Raw genomic sequence first — 22,160 nt, 5'->3', positions numbered from 1 at the left:
ATAACAAAGAATTGCTTCTCTGACTAGAAGTACTGATAAACCCTAAAACATCTTATTACAACTACATGCATTATTCAAAAGATTGCTAATATCACACAACGCTTGACGTCTATATGCTAATGAAACTGAGATTTATTTCCTTCCGTGGTTTGCATGAAACAGTTGACAATAATATCAAGGTCGATATAATCTTTGCGAGCAACAACTTGCACATGAACAACTTACATATAACTGACAATAAACACTCCTAATGTCTGCAACAACAAATTCATAATTTATATAAAGCCCAGAAAGAGATATGCACATAGCACTTTGATTGCAATTGTATAGAAAAAATTATGGCGACAACATAAGTAACCTATTTACTCACTTGAGGCAAGCCAAATACAAAGAACGGAAAACTTTTTATTGGGTTCCCATATATTGGTGCCTTCTCAATTCGGTTGATCATGTTTGTTAACATCATTGTTAAAACAAAAAATCAACATAGCAATAAGATGAACTAAAATCAAGGAGTTTGACAGAGAAGAGCGCCGTTCGAGACCTAGGGTTTGGGGCCGCAACTTGCAGGCTCAACAACAGTTCTGGAAGCACAAAGAGACAGATTAGCAGATTTACTTCTCAGAGGTCGAGGACTGACCCGACAAATGGTAAACGAGGGGTCCACTGGGACCCCAACCTTCAAGCAGGCAGTCATGCAAAAGCAGAAAACGCAGGAAGGATTTAAAATCAATGGTTATGGAGATCGTAAGGATGGCAGCGGCAGCAGTGGAGAAAGAACACAGCAGCTGCAGAAAGAGACAAGAAAAAACCCAAAGATGACGGGTAAAGCCAATAATGGACAGGAGAAAAACGACAAAAGACTAGAAGCAGAACAAAGAAACACAGCACCAATAATAACCCAAACAGAAGGCGAAAAAGAAAATGGAACAGAGCAACACTCACAAGAGGAAGAGGAGAAAGCAAAGACTGCTAACCCCAGCTCCAAACAGGCAACCCAAGGAGCATGCAAACCAAAGAAAAAGGAAACCCTTCGAGTGGTCTTCTCAGATCCGGACATTCAGGCCTATAGAGACCACATGATGGAACATGCAATTATTTGCAAATTTATGGGACTGTGGCCAACAGAACGCACACTCTGCCAATGGATCAAACAACACTGGAAACCAAAAGGTGATGTTAAACTCCACCTTGGAGCAAAAGGCTTCTTTACTGTTGTCTTTACAAACTTGGAAGACAAGGATAGAGTCTTCGATGGTGGACCTTACTTCTTTGCCTCAGCTGGACTCTACATGAGACCCTGGAAGGCAAACTTTGTACCTGAAAAAGAGACATTCACACAGGTTCCAGTGTGGATTCGCCTATTCTCCCTTCCTATAGACTACTAGGGACTGGCAACGCTTAAGCAGATAGGAGACCGGCTCGGAACCTTCATTAAAGCTTCAGAAGCAACGGTGCAACGAATATATACTTCCTGCGCACGAATTTGTGTCGAGATGGACGTCTCAGGAGCCCTGCATGAAGGTCTGTGGTTGGAATTCAGAGATGAGGATTACTATCAAGCCATCGACTACGAACAAATCCCCTTCCGTTGCAAAAGGTGTCATGAACACGGACACCTTGTTAGAGAGTGCCCTCTAAACAGAACAGGGGACGAACACAAACAAGAGCAAGCAGCAAAGAGTAACGAGGCCTTCACAAAGCCAAAAATAAGACAGAGAGCTAACAGAAAAAGAATATACAGAGCAGAGACAGGACCTGGCATCATCAGTAACACCTTCAGCATTCTGGAAACTGATACAGATTCAGAAGGCACTAATAGGGAAACAAAACTTATTGAAGCACCAAAAAACAAGCCAGAACACACAACTAAGGACGGGGAGGAAAATATACTCAGAACAGAAGTTCAAATGCAAGAGTTCGAAGACGAACATGATGAAGACACTGATATGATAACCAGCGACGGAGGTAGTGAGGATTTAGAGCTCAATGCAGTCCTAGAAAAGGAAGGAGTCAACCTCCCAGCGATGGAAAAAAACTGGAAAACCCAAGGGCTGGACAACATTCCAGAAGAAGAAATCAGGAAGATCAGTGATCTCTTCATCGCAAGACAAAAAGCGGAACTAGATAGGCAAAACAGAAGATTAGGAATTGCAAAAGGCACAGGTAATCAGTCAAAGAGCATATCTCTTAACCCAACAGGCCGGAAGCAAAATAAAAGAAGAGGCAGAAGAACCAGTGGGGAGGTGCTGCACGATCTGGGGATTCTAATGATCAACTCTGGAAAAATGAAGGCTCTTCACGCCTTCCCGTCCTACCAATAAGTTTTTAGTTATCAATGAAAGTCATTTCATGGAATGCAAGAGGGCTCAACAGCCAAGCTAAGCAAAGACTGCTCAAGAGAAAGTTCCAACAAGAAAAGCCAGATATTATGTTCATACAGGAGACCAAATGCGCCACTAACAAAATGGAGAACATCAACAAAAGGCTAGGCAAACCTATCAAATATATAGATGTAGCCAGTCAAGGATGGGAAGGAGGCATAACTACACTTTGGGACACCCGAGCAATAAACATTATCTCAATGGAGGCTGCACGATCGTTTATTGCCACAGAAGTTCAAATAACAGGTAACTCTGAAACCTACCTATGCATAAATGTCTATGGACCGCAAAGATTAGATGACAAATTTTCTTTTCTTAATTCTCTTATGAATTTAAAGTTAAGATACCCACCCTCTAAGATCATCATGGGGAGAGATTTTAACATGATTACCTCTCTACTGGAGAAGAAAGGAGGTCTCAGAAAGCTTAACAAAGATACAGAACTCTTTGTTGATTTCATAGAAGCTGCCAAGCTAGTAGACATTCTCCCCAAAAATGGTTCCTACACTTGGAACAACAAAAGAGGAGGAGACAATAGGATTGCCTCCCGACTGGATAGATTTCTGATCTCGGAAAGTATCTTACTCGAAGGAACAACAGTGGACTCTGACATCCTTCCAAGTGGAGGATCAGATCATTGGCCTATAGCTTTGGAAGCAGCCATCCTATGCACCCTAGAAACAAGCCCTTCAGATTTGAAAAGTTCTGGTTAACTCATCCTGACTTTGCAAACCTGCTGAAGGAATGGTGGTGTGAACCATTAGATCTAAGAGGAACCAAAATGTTCAAGCTCCAAAGCAAACTAAAACACATCAAAAACAGAATTAAAGAGTGGAATACAGCAGAGTTTGGAAACATCTTCCAGGAAAAGAACATCATTGAAGGTAAGTTAAATCTAATTCACAAAGAATGGGCTTCCGGGAACTATAGAGAAGACTCAAAAGAACAGGAGAAGGTTCTGATGCAGCAATGGCAACTCCGCTGCCAACAGGAAGAAACTTTGTGGAAACAAAAATCAAGGATCCAATGGCTGAAGGAGGGAGAACAAAATACAAAGTTTTTTCACAGATCGACGCTGGACTACAGGGGGGCAAACAAAATCCTCAGGCTCAAAAATGAAGCAGGGGAAACTCTTCAAAACCACAAGGACATATCAACGCTGCTCACCAGGCACTTCAAGCATATAGCTCAGGAAACGCAGGAAGAAAGATCTGAGGCCATAGAGGAACTAACTCAAGCTATACCCAGCATCATAACCTCTGAGCAAAACTCTGCTCTGCTAAGAAAGGTCTCAATGGAGGAGGTGGAAGACGCGGTCAAAAGTATGCCAAATGATAAGGCACCGGGGCCTGATGGCTTTACAATCAACTTCTACAAAGCTTGCTGGCCAACTATCAAAACAGAGGTATGGGAAGTTGTCGAAGACTCCAAACGTTTAGGCTCTATTCTCAAATCCCTGAACTCCACTTTCATCGCATTAATCCCTAAGGAAGAAGAAGCCAATTCCCCTAATAAGTTTCGACCTATAGCTCTCTGCAATGTGATATATAAAATCATTTCTAAAGTCATAGCCAACAGACTTAAGCCTATTCTACCTGACTTAATCTCAGAAGAGCAGTCAGGTTACGTGGAAGGCAGGCAAATTCTAGACAACATCCTTTTAGCACAGGAGATGGTTCACACCCTGCAGACAAGGAAACTTCCAGGCATGCTGATGCAGCTAGATCTCTCCAAAGCATTCGACAAGGTCAACTGGAATTACTTGGAGGCCACTCTAAATGCCTTTGGCTTTGACAAGCAATGGACCAAATGGATCCTTGCTCTGATCAAATCTACCAATTTTTCCATTCTGGTGAATGGCTCCCCCTCTGCTCCTTTCTCCCCCTCCCGAGGCATTCGACAAGGAGACCCTCTCTCCCCCTTCCTATTTGTAATCCTCATGGAAGGGCTCAGCAGGCTCATTCGCAAAGCAAGAGAGGAAAGGAAGCTTAAAGGCTTACACCCTTTCCCCTCCATTCCTGCTACAACGCACCAGCAGTTTGTCGATGACACAATGCTGCATGGCACTCCAACTGTCAAAGAAGCCATGGCCTTCAAAAACATTCTTCATCTCTTTAGCAAAGCTTCAGGAATGGAGATTAACCATGCTAAATCGACTATCTTCTTCTTTAACACTCATCCCGCCATCCAGAACCATCTCTCCAGCATTCTTGGATTCCGAAAAGGCACTCTACCATCTAAGTATCTGGGAGCCCCTCTCACTACTAAGCCTTGGCAAAAGATTCACTAGGAAAACATCTTAGCGAAACTGGAGAAAAAATGCAAGCATTGGACTCACAGGGCTCTTAACTTTGCTGGGAGACTTGTCCTCACCAAAGCAATACTGCAGGCCATCCCGCAATATTTGCTATCCATCATGCCGGCCCCTAGCGGTATCCTGTAGAAAATTAGAAACATTCAAAGATCCTTTCTATGGAGTGGCAATGCGGAAAAAAGGAAATGGGCATTGGTAGCCTGGAACAAGCTATGCACCTCGAAAGCAACAAGTGGTTTAAGCTTAATTGACCCCCACACCATCAATATGACATGTGGAGCCAAGTTGTGGTGGCGCTGGCTGAAGGAAACCAACCTACCTTGGGCCAGACACTCGAAGGAGAAATACACTCCTAACTACAACGATCAGGACCTAATTAGGATACAGGAAACACCGGAGGGTTCTCCAATATGGAACTTAGCTAGAAGAAACCGCAACTTAGTTCAGGACCACAGCTTCTGGGAGATCCGCAATGGGGAAACGACCCTCTTCTGGGAAGACACATGGCAGCAGCTCCCAAAGCTGGAAAAACCAGAGCTAGAAGAGCTCAAAAGAGAATGCCAGAACAGGGGAAAATTTACAGTCCACCACTACTGGAACCCTAACAGCCGCGACTAGGAATGGAGAGAATGGGCTCTCCAGGATGCTGAGAACCCAATTGAAGAAAACAACAACACAAAGGACCTCTTGAAATGCATAAACAATCCCACTATCAGAAAGACCACAGAAAGCGACATACTAAGATGGGGTATGAAAGGGAGCGGTAACTTCACTCTCAAAGAGGCCAGAGAACAGCTAGAACTCTTGGAGCAAATGGAGGCGATACAATGGTGCAGCAAGGTTTGGGATGCCATGTTCTGGCCTAAAATAAAAACCTTTTTATGGCTCCTCATGAGAAGAAAAACTCTCACATGGAAGAACCTGCGAAAAAAAGGTTTTGAAGGCCCCTCCATATGCCCTATGTGCAATCAAGCAGAAGAAACCATGAACCATCTTTTCAATACCTGTGAATGGGCCGATCACCTATGGCAAGGGATGGAAACTATATTGCAGCAAACAAATAGAGACAGGGAATCCATTCAAAATACCATCACGAATTGGCCTAGCAAGTACTCCAACAACATAAGAATCAACAACATATGGAAAATTCTACCAGGCTTCATAACTTGGACCTTATGGAAAGAAAGAAATCGCAGAATCTTTCAAAATGAGCACAGAAATATAGAGTACCTGCAAAGCACCTTAATCCAAAACATGAGCCAATTAATCTTGGTAAAATGCAAGGCAGACCCTGATAACCATCCTTCGGCCGAGGACCAGCGAATTCTGAATGCCTTCAACCTGCTCAACGAACAACAACTGGGATCTATTGGGCAGCAGCAAAACCTAAACACGGAGCCGAAGGGCTGGAAGCGCCCGCCGAAAGGGTTTTTAAAACTAAACTTTGACGGTGCCTCGAGAGGCAATCCCGACCAAGCAGGCATTGGAGGAATCATGCGAAACCATGAAGGAGAAATACTTTACATCTACAGCAAAGCTCTTGGGGAAGGCACAAATAATGAAATGGAATTTGCAGCTCTGGAAAAAGGGCTAAGAATCCTCCAAATTAACCAAACAAGCAAAGCAGTAATTGAGGGAGATTCAGAGGTAGCCATTAATGTGGCCAGGAAAATCCATGGAGGAACGCCAGCCAGCAGAGTCACAAAACACTGGCGATTGTCCAAGGTCACAGACAACATTGCCAAGCTGATAGGAGCAATGAAAGGCCTCATCTTTCAGGCGGTAAGGCGAAATGCCAATGCGGTTGCTGACCACTTGGCAAATCATGGGATTGAACACCCCAACGAAATATGGGACAGTTGTTGGCAGCAGGTTGACAACTAGCAATTAAGGGGAAAATGCATCCAACTCTCACGATTAGATATGGTGACGGCAGAGGAGTCCGACCGGAGGGTCGAATAGCCCAATGCCATAATTGCATGAACAGGCTGACTAGGCGCGTTCCAGTAGGATGTGAAGGATACACAGGATGAGGGCAACCATGACAGAAGCATGTGACAAAGATTTGTGCAGGGTCACAATCTGTGGTGATATGAGCCGCCGAAACATTATAAGGGAAAGGGACACTTGGCACAATTTTGAGCAAGCAGGGCGCGTTGACCATAGACGGATTCAATTATTCCACAACCCAACCAAAACTCCATCACGCATTAATTATGGTGATCTGACGTGCAAGTTGCACAAAGTTAATCGGTCACACATCGGAAATCTCCCCGAATTTTGTTATTTAACCACTCTCAATTTCCAAACGATAAACATTGTCTCAGTGCGCAGCAAAACCATTCTTCCTCACTCTACAAACAATGCTCGGGATAAAGCTAGGCAAGATAGTAACACCATGGCTGGGGAGAGCAGCCGCAACAAATCCGCCAACAATGATCTGCAGCAAGCAAGAGAGATGTTTGAGAGGCGAACCTCGCAACGGAACAAGCGCAAAATCATTGACTTAGAAGCCACTGTCCAGGACGAGGAAAGCAAGCTTTCTGATCAGCAAATCGGGAAAGAAGTCGACTAGCTCCAGGACCCTGGAACTCCCAGCACTCGGGCCACTCAGTTCGTAAGAACTCAAGCGGAAAGTTGGCGCATGAATACCCTCCTCGCCAAAGCTATGGACGTCCAAGGTGAACACGCAAAGCAGCTGCGTAAGCTTAAGCAATTTGCAGAAACTATGTCGCATGACCACATGGCGGTGGTGGAAAGCAACGAATTCATATTGAGCGCGATTCACCAACAAGCCGATACCATGGATAAGAAACTCACTGTGCTGATCAAGCTTCTAAAACAAACCATTGGGCAAGACAACAAGCTCTCCGACATGCAGAAGGGTGAACCTTCAGGAGACCAGCAGGGCAACTCGCCCAAGCCAGGGCAGATCTACATGTCAAGATCTAATCCGGTCATGGAAATCTTCAAGCGCCTCTGACTTTGCAGTCCACCAGGCCCCTCGTCCTCAACGGCCTTCTTTTGCCTCGAGGCTTGCCACCCCTGCTTTCCTCCTCTCAGCGGATTATTATGTCTTCTGTCTAGGTTTCCTCTGTCTTTGTCTGTTGTCCACTCTTGTTAATCGCCGCCCTGCGTGGTGTGCATGTTCTCAGTTTACTGTTATTATGTCTTTTCTAGTCATCAGTCCATCTGTTCTCTTCTGGTATCATGGGGTAAGGCCTGCAGCTTAACGGCTAGTAATCTGCTTCAGCAGAAGTTTTGTACTATATTTTGTTTTTTGTTAATATCAAAGCTTACTTACAAAAAAAAAAAAAAAAAACATCATTGTTGTATTTGATAGAGTATTGTATAACCAGCCAAAACCATGTTAGAGAATAATAGGTATTCAATGCTAAACAAGAATCTAGCTAGTGTGGATGGTTGACCCTTCCTTTTGTAAAAGGTGCCAACAGACAATGCATTTCTCAATTGTATTGAATATACTATGCACTCGAACAATGTCCATATACTTGACAATAAACACTCCTAGCGTCTGCAACAACAAATTCATGTCCATATACTTGACAATAAACACTCCTAGCGTCTGCAACAACAAATTCATAATTTATATAAAGCCTACAAAGATATATGCACCAAGAAAAATAAGGTACAAGAAAAGTAGGAAGGGGCAAACACATTGAAATGAAGGGACGAAACACCACTTTCGTTTCAATTTCAAAAAAATAATTTATTATTAAAATTTCCTATAAATTGAAAAGGAGAGGGAGGGTTGAAATCACAACCATCAATTGCATTATTGGACGAAGCATATTATCTTAGCATTTAATCCCATCCATTAATTAAAAAAAATTGCAAGCCTACATCCGTCGTGAGTTGAAATAGGTACGCCTATTGGTGTAACTAGTCTAGCTTAAGTGCTAAAAGTCCTCTTGAATGAGGCATGAAGTTACATTTATAGAAATGAGGAGGGTGACCTTTCACCTTCTCCTATGAATTTTGGACTCCCTCATGACCTTTCGACTTCCAATTAACTCTTTATCTCCCCCGGGACTTTTAGACTTCCACTATGACTTTTGATCTTTTAAGTGACATGTGATATTCCCTCTTTTGTCCTTTTCCATGGTTTAATGTTTGTCTACATTAAACAATATAAATGATCAAATGAGAACTGTACCGAGTACCCATTTTTTTGAGGTAGCAAAAAATATCCGATTTTGAAAAGCGTTGATTTAAAATACACATTTTTTTGGAGCATATTTTTGACACTTTAAATTTTCTTATGTATCAAGTATGAACATTTATTTTAAAATATTAGTGATTTTCATGCCAATTTTGAAAAGTGTTGATGCAACATCAACCCCTTTTTTTAAAGGGCTTATTTTTGACACTTTAAATTTTCTAATGTATTAAGTGTGGATAATTTTTTTAAATGTTGGTGATTTTCATGTGGATTTTGAAAAACATCAACATTTTTTTAAGGCATATTTTTGACACTTTAAATTTTCTTATGTCATAAATATGCACACATTTTTTTTAAATGTTGATTATTTAATCATTTTTCAAGTTCTTTTATTCATTTTTTTGTTTTTCGTCATACGATGTTTGTTTTTTAAGGGTTTTTCAAACATGCATTTTTTGTTTTTTTATAATGATTTTTTTTTGTTTTTGCAAAGTTAAAAGAAATAATAACATTAATATTTTGAGGTTATGATCTTTTTGGATTTAAGAGATCTGTGGTTTGTATCTTTTGAATCAGTGACCGGAGAATCCACAGTATGAACATTTTTATGCCAACGTTTCAAATCCCAAATGGGATCCATCATCAGGACTTAAGAATGATGATAAAAGAAGAGCGCTTAGAAAGAAATAAATAATAATGAGGATAAATTTTTAAGGAACAGCACAATGTCGGCTGGAATATTTATTTATTAATTCATTTTATTAATTTAATTTTAATAAATTACTTATATTTTTATTTTTGTTGTTGAGTTTTTTATATATTAATATTTATTGAAGAGTTTATACATTAATTCAAAACCTAAGGATTAAATTAGTGTATTGAACTAATATTTAAAAATTATTAAATTTTATTTAGAAATAAATAATATATATATTATATTTTTTATATATTAATTAATTTCTATATAAATTAATTAATAAATTATATTAAACTAATTCATATTAAAAATGTTGAAAAATCAATATTTAATAATGTTACTAGATAATAATAGGGTTAATAATAATTAATTAATAATGTTAATAAATATTAATAATATTTAAATTAATGATCATTTAATAATTAATTAACCGTAATTAATATTAATAACAATTAATATATCAATTAATTGCTAAATGAATTAATTAATAAATTAAGCTAATTAAAATAAATAAATGTTAATAGTGTTAGAAAATCGATATTAATAATGTTAAAAGAAATTAATAGTACTTAATTAATAATGTTAATAAATATAAAGGAAATTAAATTAATAATCACCTAATAATTAATTGATAGTAATTAGTATTAATATTAATATTAATTAATTTATTAATTAATTGCTATATATAATTTGTCCAAGTTTAATAATTAATATATTAATTATTATAATAATTAATATAATAATGAATAATTATTAATATAATAATGAATGGTTATTATAATAATTAATAAGGAATAATTAATATAATAATTATTAATAATGAATAATGAATAATAATCACCTAATAATTAATTAATAGTAATTAATATTAATATTAATATTAATTAATTGCTATATAGAATTTATATGTCGCTAATTAATACTTCAATACACATAAATAATTGTCACTAAAATATTAATTTTAAACACTACACAAAAAATAGACATTTTGCATACATATATAATTAAAAAGAATACGTATTTTAGGGACTTTTCGCTAAAAAGGACAATTTTTTTTGTAAGCTTGGCAGATCATTTTCATTCCATTTTCAGAATTAGCATCCATGGTCAAATGACCTGAACCTGCCCTTTGGGAAATCATTTCTTTGGTCATCTCACTGCATTATAAGCCATCCAAAACCTAAAAAGTTTGAGAATGTCTAGTAAAGCACTATGAACTTGAATGTCCTTATACCTCCTACTAATTATATCCCTATGATAGAAAAAACATTTCAATTGACTGCTCATCTATACATATCAAAATATACTGAAATAACTAAATAGTAAACCATGCTAGTCATCTAAGGACTCAATGAGTCTTTCAATGTAGGCTAACCAGACATTTTGCTGATGTAGCTGACAGTGAATAAGCTGAAATTCTTGATGAATATCCTAAATTTCATTTGTTGACTCGGTCTTCCTGTGAGAGATGTTGAAAATGCTTTTGCTAGGATGTTTTTTGTCATCCAAAAGAGATATAGTGTTTGTTGGTATTGGGTGCTACGACCTCTGGTATGTCCATGGTCTGGATGGAAATTTTTCCATTCCTCCAACTCTAACTCGTTATCCACCACCTATTGACCTGCTTCATTTTCCCATCCTTCTATCAATTGTCTTTCCTGGAGGTGCATGTTTAACTCGTAAACATCAACAATGTTTTTGATTTAGTCCTTAGTCATTTTTCTACCCCCACCTTTGGCTGGCCTAGAGCCGGGAAGTTCTCTCCCATTCACATTACTTTTACTGCTTTCTCGTTCCCCTTGGTTCTTCATTGAGGGGGGTGGCCTGCCGCACCATACCTTGAAACCAAGTGTTGAGATACAAAGAAATGCTTAGACTATTTGACATTAATGACTCCTCCCCCAACCAACGCTTTCCTGTAGTAGACCCCTAAATTGGAGGGTGACTATGAAAGAGGTGCCACCACATAGGTTGAAGGTGCGGTCTTGTGAAATTTAAGGGAGAAAATACAGTTGAAATAATAACATTAGAGTGATTTCCATGGAAAACATCTTCCCGGTTCCTCGTGAGACGGTTAAAATTTCCATCCATGAAATTCCCATAAATACTAGCGACAGGGTGCCCATACAAACCAAGGTTCGAGATAAAAATTATGGAAAGGTAGCATAGATAAAATACTTGGAGACCCCTCTAGAAAAAGTCATGGCATGAGAATTGAAGGGTACTCGAGAAGCTGTGCTGAAGCCCTTCGACCTTGACAACCACAGTGATAGACTTGACGACCCAGAAGTGCTTAAGGACATAATTAAACAAAACATTGCTACAGGGGAGTAGATGGATAAACCTAAACCTTAGGGTTCCAAGCAACCCAACACCAAGGCCAGGCTCGACATTTACTACAAACATATACATGATAGTTCCCAGCCAAGGGCTCAAGTCTAATAAAATCCACAACAAACCAGGCAAACCTAAGCAGATTACAATGAAATAATGATATGAGGGCTCAATTGTGTTAACATACTCAGTAGCAGCACTGCCATGAGAATGGTCTAAACTTGAGGCATAGTGGAGCACCGTCTTCCAGTCACAGATACCTTAGTCGGAACAAACTGAACTCCTCGAATTCCTTCTCCAAAATATTACCTTGCTCCTTGTGGAAAAGCCGAATAACCAAGATGCATGTCTATTCAAGTGCCAACATTGGATGATAATTTTGTTGCTCACCACCTTACACATGGGAAAGAATGCATGTGGGTAGCTCCATGCCCACTAGCCCTGCCCGTTATTCAAAGACATGTCACAGGCACGGATCTTGTCGTCGCCAACTTGTCTTGTCTCACCTTGATCAGGGGGCTAAAAATGACATGTTAAATAAAAGATTTTTATGAAACAATTAAATAAAAAAATTTGGAAAAATAGAAAATTTTATATTAAAAAATGATGACATTTGAAGTTTGTTTTTCTTCCATAAAAATGATTCAGATAAAATTTTAAGTAAAAATGATTAAGATAAAATTTAAAGTAAAAATAACAACAAAAAAAACGTTAAAAAAAATAAAACATACAATTAAAAAAAAAATCCTTAAAAATAAAAATTAAAAACATTAAAAAAATAAAGCAATTAAATTAAAAAAAATTGGAAAATTATAAGAACATTTAAAAAAAAACATTAAAAATTAATCAATTAAAAAATGAATTAAATAAAAACATTAAAAAGAAACCGTCGCACCATGGCGGGGAGGAGCTGCACGCATCTCCCCCCTGCCCAGGGCCGCATTCCACACACCCCTGGGTGGGCCATGTCCGATTCCAAGAATCAGACTAGGCCCGCCCAGGTTCGTAGCCCACGGGTCCTTGGGCGGGCTAAGACCGTTTCCCAAAATTGGACTTGGCCTGTCCAAGGCCCTTGGGGCCGCGATTTTTAATTTTAATTTTTTTTTTTTTTAAGTTTTTAATTTCTTTTGTTTTTAATGTTTTTTTTTCTTTTTTGTTTTGTTTTGTTTTTAAATTCATTTTTACCCTCGATCGATGTGTGAAATGGCCCCAATGGGCATGCCTTGGCCCACAGTTTAATGCATTCTCCTAGATTCCTACGACAACCCTTCGCATGCATGCAACACTTGGAGAGGTAGCGGTGCACATGCGAGGTTTAATTTCCAACCTTGAAGGTGGCAGAGCCGTTACAACATACATTAAGGGGAGTTTTCCCTCTGTGAGCTGGGAAAGTTGTTCTGCGTCCTCTGTTCACTGTGAATCTGGTCCAGACTGTTCGTTATGGGGAAATCATGGTATTCGTCTGCTTCAGGTCTTAGAAGCAACCACTGGTATGTCCCCACTCTTAATTGAGCTCCCTCTGCATATATGGATTAGTGTATCTGCCCTCCGGTCTATGGGATGCATGGTACTGTGGTTTGGCGAGACTGGAATAAAACATTCCTAAAGCATGGCATGGTATGGGTTTGGTTTGCATTAAGTATTTAGTCTTTTATGTCGTGGTGTATGTGGTTTATGAGATTTGGTTGTCCTGTATGGGCTTATGCAGGGTTAAGCTGGCATGCTATTTTGTATGTCAAGGTACCCCTTGCTTGGATAGTTGTGGAATTGTAAGGGTTTTGATTTATGATAAAATATGTTTGTTTCTTGGGTATTTTTAATTGGTGTGGGCATGAATTCAAGCCATGTTTGTCTATAACCTTCGTCCCAGTCTTAGTTGTTATAGGGTTGTGATTTGGAGAGCTATGTTGGAACAACTTAATGCTCGTCTTGGCCTGGTGGATAGAGCATGTTGTAGTTGGCTCTCTCGTCTTCTTGTGGGACGGTCCTGGTCAAGGGGCAACTCTTAGCTCAATTCATGTTAATATAGGTCTACTTCTAGTCAATTTGGTTTGGTTTTTGCATCCCGGGCTTACTGCATTTGGTTTCAGTGTTTATGGGTTGCGGGAAAGGGGTAGCTATTGGCTCAAATTCTCTTTCTTTCCTCTGTGTATTGTTCTATTGGTTGATTTGAAAAATCATTAGACTCACCTCGACAATTCTGGGGTTTTGCCCATGGAAGGTGTTGTTAGTTAGTTTAGGCCCGTTAGTGGGCATTGGTGGAACAATGGTAGCAATGGGCCCATAAAGCTGTGTTGGCAGCTAATTGATAACATGATTCAGAGTTGGTTTCTTGCTTGGTTGGTTTCGTTTGAAATTTCTTTAACATGTCCACAGAGCCATAATGACCCTTGGCAACGTCGTGCTTCTAAGCTGTGACCCTGTTTGGGTCGACCTCCAGATCTTGATATAAGTCCACATTTGATAAGAATAAGCTGAAATATGATCCGAGCCTCTGGTAAAGGAAAGAATGTTCGTGGAGGTCGTGGCGGTGGGAAATAGAGGAAGACCTCCCCCTCTCAGACCAGTCAACCCAGTTCATCCAGGGGGAGTGGGAGTGGGTGCAATTCGACCTCTCGTATTATACAAGAGGCTGCTTAGGCTTATCATTCAAGCAGTTCAAATCCGGTCAAGTAGCTTATTGCAAATTGGGAAGAAGAGATCTGACAAACATAGGAGGATTTTGAAATTGATTTAGATGATTGGAAAACTTTGATTCTAGACCCAGACCACACTTATGGCAGATCATCTCAATATAAACAGACAGTCCATTTGTTCTGGATGATGAAGAGCATTCTAGCTAAAGCCTTGGAGAAATTTCCACCTTATATGCATTTGTCCTCCCATGGACACCTAGACTATACCAAAGAGTTTCAAAAGATTCAGTTTCAATTGCGGTAGTAGAATGGTCGGCTCAGCCAAATAGAGTAGCACATCCCCTATATTCCCCACATGGAGCTGTCGGGTTCCATTGTGAAGGACCCTGCTCCAGTGGATTCAACTGATGATGAGTAGTGATAGTGCATCTCTGGTTATAGTTTTGTATGAAGCAGTTTCAAAATTTCAGGCATATTAGTAGTTATGTTGATAGATATCTAGCAAATAGGAAGAACAATAACTCTCAAACATATATAGCGTGACTTGTTAGACTGATTATTTTTTGTTTCTGGATGGCATATTTTGCGGTTAGGTGGCCAACAGACTTAGTTTCCATTAGGGCAGGTTGAGGCCACTTAACCTTAAGACATATGGATGTAACGTGCTTTATGTTCGAAAATTAATGGAAAGTGGCCACCAAGCTTACAAAAAATAAATAAATCATTTTAATGTTTTTGATTTAATTTTAATATATTATTTATTTATTTTAATGTTTTTTTTTTTATCCAATCCTGTATTATATTTTCTATATATATATTTTTAATTATGTTTTTTTGGAAATATATATATATATATATTTTTTAAGTTAATTTTGTTTTTTTTTAATATTTTTTAATGTTTTAATATATATTTTTATTGATTTGTTATTGTTTTTTATTTTTATTTATTTATTTGTGTTTTTTGTTTTGTTTTTGTTTTTAATTTTTTCAATGTATTAATTTTTATTTTCTTTTTTCTTGGTCATGTTTTTTTTTTTTACTTGTTATTATTATGCCCAATGCATGTATTACCCATTCTGTTCGCTGTATTAGTTTGTTTTTGAATAAAAATTTATGCCGATTATTCATAGTTTAACATTGGAATTCAATTTTTGCTTGTTTTATTATTGTTTAAATTTATTTATTTATAAGGTGATTGGTTGAGGTCTTATTTTGAGCTATTTAGTAACTTTCTATTTCTACTAGTTACTATTTTTTTTGTAAGTCGAAGATTTTTCATTACTCAAAAAACGTATACATAGATGTCAAAATGCTTTTTGTCTCACTTCGACTAGGTTTGTTGACCAATGTTATTACCATGCTACATACAAAAATAAAGATTCCCAATGGAGAGATCCAAAACCTTATAGGCCTTACATACCATAAAACAAAAATAAGTAGAAAGACATCACTTACCATAATCAGTCATTAGAAGTGATTGAAGCAAGACAATCTAGCCCTGTTCCTGGAGGAGGAGGATGGTACAGGCAGTTGACATGTTTCTCAAAGTGAGCAAGCCAAGCTTCCAACTTTTCGACTTTCTCAGTTAACATATTTTTGCCACGCCAGACAACCACAACTCTTTCGTAGACATGGCATTGAAAATAGTGGATTTGCTCCAACTTGGCCATAACTGCCTCGTGCTCCTCCCTTTGAACCCTATCATGAGATTCTAGCAAGTCTGTGACAGATCGAACCATCTCTTGGAGTGTCATGGAACTCACAACACGCCTAATAGATGCACGTCCAGTTGAACCCACACCTCCTCGATTGCTGCTCTACCCCTATGAGCTTGAGACTTGGCCATGTCTCATTCCCCTATGCCCACTGCTTACTCCATGACCACTCTGAACGAGAACCCTGCTGCTCCTGCCAACCGCAGAACCAACTGAAGACATTCTCCCTTCACGTTGTCCATGACCCCCACGCTCAATACTGTGTACAATTCCAACACCCCGACTGCTGCTAACACCGCCACCCCAGGGCTCCATCTTGCACAATTGACCCTTCCCCGAGGTAGGAAACTTATGATTTCGCCTGAACAAGGGCATGTGAGGAACATGAACTTGGATTCATGCTGATGGACGAGATGAAGCCAAACCCTTGAGTCTATCCCCAATCCACACCAAGGACCACCAAAATAAGCGTAGCACCGCACACCAAGAAATGACGCACACTACCAATCAGCCACCCTCCACCAAGAACCCAACTTTCCACACAACAGACAGAGAAGGAAAGGTAACCCAACGCCGCAGGTCACCTCGTCTTAAATTCACTGCTAAACAAACACCAATCCAGGCTAGAACATGTAGACAATCCCACACATGGAAAGGCCATAAGGAAACCTCCTAGCTGTTCACAAGAATAAGTAGAAATTCATGCTTCTAGAAGCATGAACGATGCCAGAGCCACTGGGCTTCACTGAAGGGAATTATTTTATTAGCGGCCCTAAGAAGGAAAAGCCAGTGAATGCCTACTCTAGAAAGCCAACACAACACTAGCGCTCAAACTGCCACCTGAACAAAATTGCCACCACTAGAAGTCCAGGCGCCACTTATAAAAGCAACAAACACCTTGCACAAACAAATAAAGAATCACCACCTATAATTCCAAGGAAAGAAACCACGCAAGCCCAAAACATCAATGCCCAAAACTGACCAGATCCTCAAACAACACACCCTTCGACTAAGGAATGAGAGGGATAGTTTCACCCAGAACAATAGGGAAAGAGTTGTTACCTTATTGAGACCACATGAGGAGCGATAAACAGAGGACCACCACCATACCCATACGACCCTTAGAGATGACAACAAAGGTAAATTCACATCGCTTGATGAGCCAAAAAACAACTAGACTGCTTCGTGCACCAAACTACTTAACTAGTTTAGTGCCGACACCATTGATCCTCTTTTTGTTTTTAATTTTATTTCATTTTTATTTAACTTTTTCATTTTTTTCCCTTTTTCTATTATTTCCATTTTTATTAATTATAGTCTTTCCTCCCTATTTTCAAATTAAGATGACTTATTCTTATATTAAAAACATATTTTAATAAATTTAATTATTAAAAATTATATATCTTAATAAAAAAATAAAACACATAAGCATATCTATTAGAAAGTATATATGTTAGTCTTAACAATATTAGTTAGTTCAAGGAGGATGGAGCGCGAGGGGTGCTTTTTAAACTGGAAGAAAAATAAAGTTCGCTTGGGGACTTGGGAAGGCCTCGAATGATCAAGCTGAAGCACTCTCACTCTGGCAAGGCCTTAAGATCAACATCTCTAGAAATTGATCATTGTAGGTGATTCAATGGTGGTCATCCAAAAATGCATAAGTATTTCTAGGAATGAATACCTTCTTGAATCAGAAACCTTTCGATTGATCAGAAGGATAATGTATCTTCTCAAAAAATTAGAAGATTACAATTTTTTTCATGGCAAAAGAGAAAATGACCATTTGGCGAATATCCAAGCCAATAAGGGAGTGGAATTAGAGCTAGGAACCTTAATCATTGATGAACATAGTGTTACATGTCACGTCCCTTAATTAAAACAATAATCGTAATCCATATGGATCACAGCTAGAGCACGAGAATTAACGAGGATCAACAGAGAATTAAATATGATAACATCATGAGGATATGAAGGAGTTCCTTGGGAGAGGACGACGGTAGATGGACATTAAAGAACAAGTGGGCGCGAAGGAGTAAGGCGACCATGTTACAAGACAAATGGGCTCGCTACCCTTGGTTAATAAATGGGACTTCAGTTGAGAGCAGCCTTAGTACCATCGCAGTTCGAGTTGATAAGAAATTGGTGGTGGTGGAGAGGGTGGAAGGTGGCTTGAATATGTTGCAAAAAAGAAATGCATTTATGCTTGATAAGATGGGAGGGAATTTCAGTAAGGAGTAGGCGATTATATATGTAGCTGGCTGAAGCAACTCAACCATATAATTATTTTGGTGCAGGGGATAATTGCAAAAAGGATGGATTCTGCGAGTAATGAAAGTGGGAACGATGCAGAGGAGCTTGATTGTTGCAGAAATGGTTGAAAACTCATGCAAGTAGGTTGTTAAGGAGATTAACGAAAACATGGTTGTTGTGTTTTCCCAGTTATCTGGCCTTGGGAAGGACATGGAGTTGATTCAAAAGTCAATGGAACACCTGAAAGCTGGTGTATTGAATCTGAAACATAAAGTGGATAATATTGAATTGCGGGTGGAGGCGACCACTATGTGGGTTCCGAAAGAGGTATTCGAGCTCTGTGATGGCTCTGCTCTAATGACAGAAGGAAACACTGATGTTGCAAGCCAAGAACTGGAATATGGTGTTGGGAGGAGCATGAAACTGGTCATGCCATCTGAGGTGGCTCAAGAGGAATTTGAGCCTGGAAGTTACAAGTAGCCGTTGTTTTATAAAATTATAATTTTATGTTTTTTCAGATAGTAAAGTACTGTGGATTTTTTTGGAAATTCCGTAGTTTCAAAGATGTAAAGAATATATATAGGAATAAGATAGGTAGCAATAGGGTCTCTTTGGTTATGTATCTGCACAAATCTGAAACAAAGTTCTCCATGATTGTAAGGGACCTGGCCAGTTTCCAGCTTTATTAATGAAAATGCTATCTGCTCCTAAAAAAAAATATTAATTAGTTGTTTTATTTTTGTGATAAAATCTGTCTTTATTGTTTTTTAGTTTAATTAAGCTATATTTAAGTTAAGCGACAATACTAGCTACTATGTATCCCTCAATTTTTTAAACGCTTTGTATTTTTTTGTTTTAGTTTTAGTTTTTATTTTTTCAATGTTTTAATTTTTGTTTTCTTTTGTATTTTTCATTTTTATTTATTTATTTATTATTTGGTTTTATTTTATTTTTTCTACAGAGTCGTGTCGATTCTCAACTAGCAACTTGATTCCATTATGTGTCAATTTGATAGTTGATTTTAAAGTTTTCGCTATAATGGATCGAGTTTTCCCCCACAATGTGTCAATTTCATGGTTGGTATTTAAGTTTTTATTACAATGGGTCGAGTTCGCCTACAATGTGTGTCAATTTGATTGGTGATTTTTGAATTTTTGTTGCAATGTGTCAAGTTGTCTTAGACTAAGATTCTAAAATCATTATACTTGTAACATTAAAAAAAATTTATTCTTGGTATAATGACTCTTTCATTCAGGGGTTCATTTTTAAAGTTTTTTTAGTCATAATTTTTTATTTTATTTTTTTAATGTCATGGTTGAAATATGTTGAAAACTTAAGGTTTTCTTTAGTTATGATCTTTGGTTTTAATTCCATGGTTGAAAATTGTCAAAATATTAAGGTTTTTTTGAGTCATTGTATTCTATCTTTAATGTTATGGTTGAAAACAATTATAAGTATTTTATCTATAACACCATGGCTGAAAATTGTTGGAATTTTAAGGCTTTTCAAAGACGTGATATTTTATTTTTAATACCATGCCTGAAAATCATTGGAATTTGAAGGTTTTTTGGAGTCATGATATTTTATTCTTAACGCCATTGCTAAAAAATGTTGAAAATTTACCTAAAAAAAGATGTGATTCCAACATAAACACTTTTTATTTTCAAGGTGTTTTTTGCACAAAAAAATTGGCTTTTAATGCTGATTTTAAAAAATGTTGAAAATTTACCCACAAAAAAAAATTCCAACATCAACACTTTTCATTTTTTGGTTGCTTTTTCATGTTTTTGGTGTTTTTTTGGCTAGATTTCTCATTTTGAATTTATAGTTCCCATTTGATAGTTCATATTGTTATTAATGACAAAATATTATATTTACAATATAATAATTAGAAAATTGGAATTACAATGAGCTTTGACGTGTATCTCATCAAGAGATATTGGACTTTAAGTAACTTAATGATGTCTTTATTATGCCTTTGGTCACCTTGGTGTTAGGTTGAATATTCAATGACTACCTCCAATTTAATATCATGCCTCCATGAAGTGTCTAGATGTAAATGACCAACAATCGTTCTATTATTCCAATCCCGCAAACACATAAACATGAGTCATAAGATGGAATAATTATTTTTAACAAAACAAAACACTTGTAACAATTATTTTTCTATTAGATGGCTCAATATAATTAATCTTGAGGATTTTGAAAGCATTCACATCCCTGGAACAAGAGTTTGATCGTGAGTTTGAGGTTGACCAATCAATTTGTATGTAATGTCGTCCTTTGGCTTTCCTTGATTTCCTTTAATTATTGCGCACCTCTTCAATGACATATAATGTATCGTCATTTTACAACTCCCGCCTTTAATAAATCATCCCAACACTAATCATGATGTTATCTCATTTTCCTTTGTAGCGCATACTATATGAAACATGTGCTCTCATCCCTTATATAACACCTAGTCACATTGGTATAGTTTCAATCCTTTCACATGGTGCATAAATATACCATTTCAGGAAAGTAAAGTGATGGTTTATTAACTTGTGCAAATTCATATTGGTCCAACATTGACTCTTGGTGTTTTAGTGCAGGGTGATTTCCCCACATTTAGCGCATTTTCCTTTATCTATTATATGATTGGTGGACTCAATTCCCTATATGTTGAGTCACAATTTTCCTTCATAACTTGTGATGGTGCATTATTGGCAGAGAGATGTAATAGTAGAGGAGGTCGAGCCTATTGCTTTATATTGCACCAGCGAATAACCATATTCTTTTATTGCAACGTTAACATATTATCCCTTCGAGAAAGACAAATTGTCACCATCGAAGTCACAATTTTAATGTGCAAGGGCACTCTAGTGGGGGCATACATTTTAGTAATAGAAGAGGTTGGCTTGCTCCTTTGTGTTGTGCATGTGAGCCAGTGATTCAACGTGGGTAGAAGTTCAAGAAGTTGGAGGAAGAATGGCTATTGTTCTAATTGTGCCATAGTGCCAACAATTCATGTTCTTTATTGCACTCTTTATTGTTGGATAAATTTATCGAGGCGGAGGAATTGCATGGACGACCATTTTTGGCTGGAATCTGGGCAAAAACAATTCAACAAATGTTGCAGAAGTAGTGCTTAAATCATGTTTTTGAAAGTGGCAATGGATTCAATACCATAAAAAACCTCTAGAGCACCCAAAATTTTGAAGTTTAACAGCTTTAACCTGGATTTACAAAATCCATTCTAGAATTTATCAAAATATTACTGAATTTTTCATGATTTTCACAACAAAAACGCAGTCTGGTTAAACTGTTCTAATGTAGTGTTGATATGTGACCATCGCATGCACTTTTTTCTGAACTGCCTTATCACATCCTTTTCTTCATTATCACATAATCTTGTGCCCATTGATACATTCCGGTCACATCACCTATGTATGGTTATTATTTAGTGCGATATGATACAACTCTTGGCACATGTTTCTGTCATAATTCGTCATCCCTTATTATACTTGCCACAACAAGTATTACACATTAGGTATTGCATTGACTTTATAATAATATGATTTTGACCTTTTCTTTAATAACTATAAAATAGTTTAACTTTATATATATAACACACATTTTGTAAAATATGGAATTAAATGGTGGATCTA

This window comes from Pinus tabuliformis, chromosome 6 (genome assembly GCF_031772625.1).
Source record: "Pinus tabuliformis cultivar Carrire ecotype Pingquan chromosome 6, CPIR1, whole genome shotgun sequence".
Classification (NCBI taxonomy): Eukaryota; Viridiplantae; Streptophyta; class Pinopsida; order Pinales; family Pinaceae; genus Pinus; species Pinus tabuliformis.
This window is presented reverse-complemented; position numbering follows the sequence as displayed.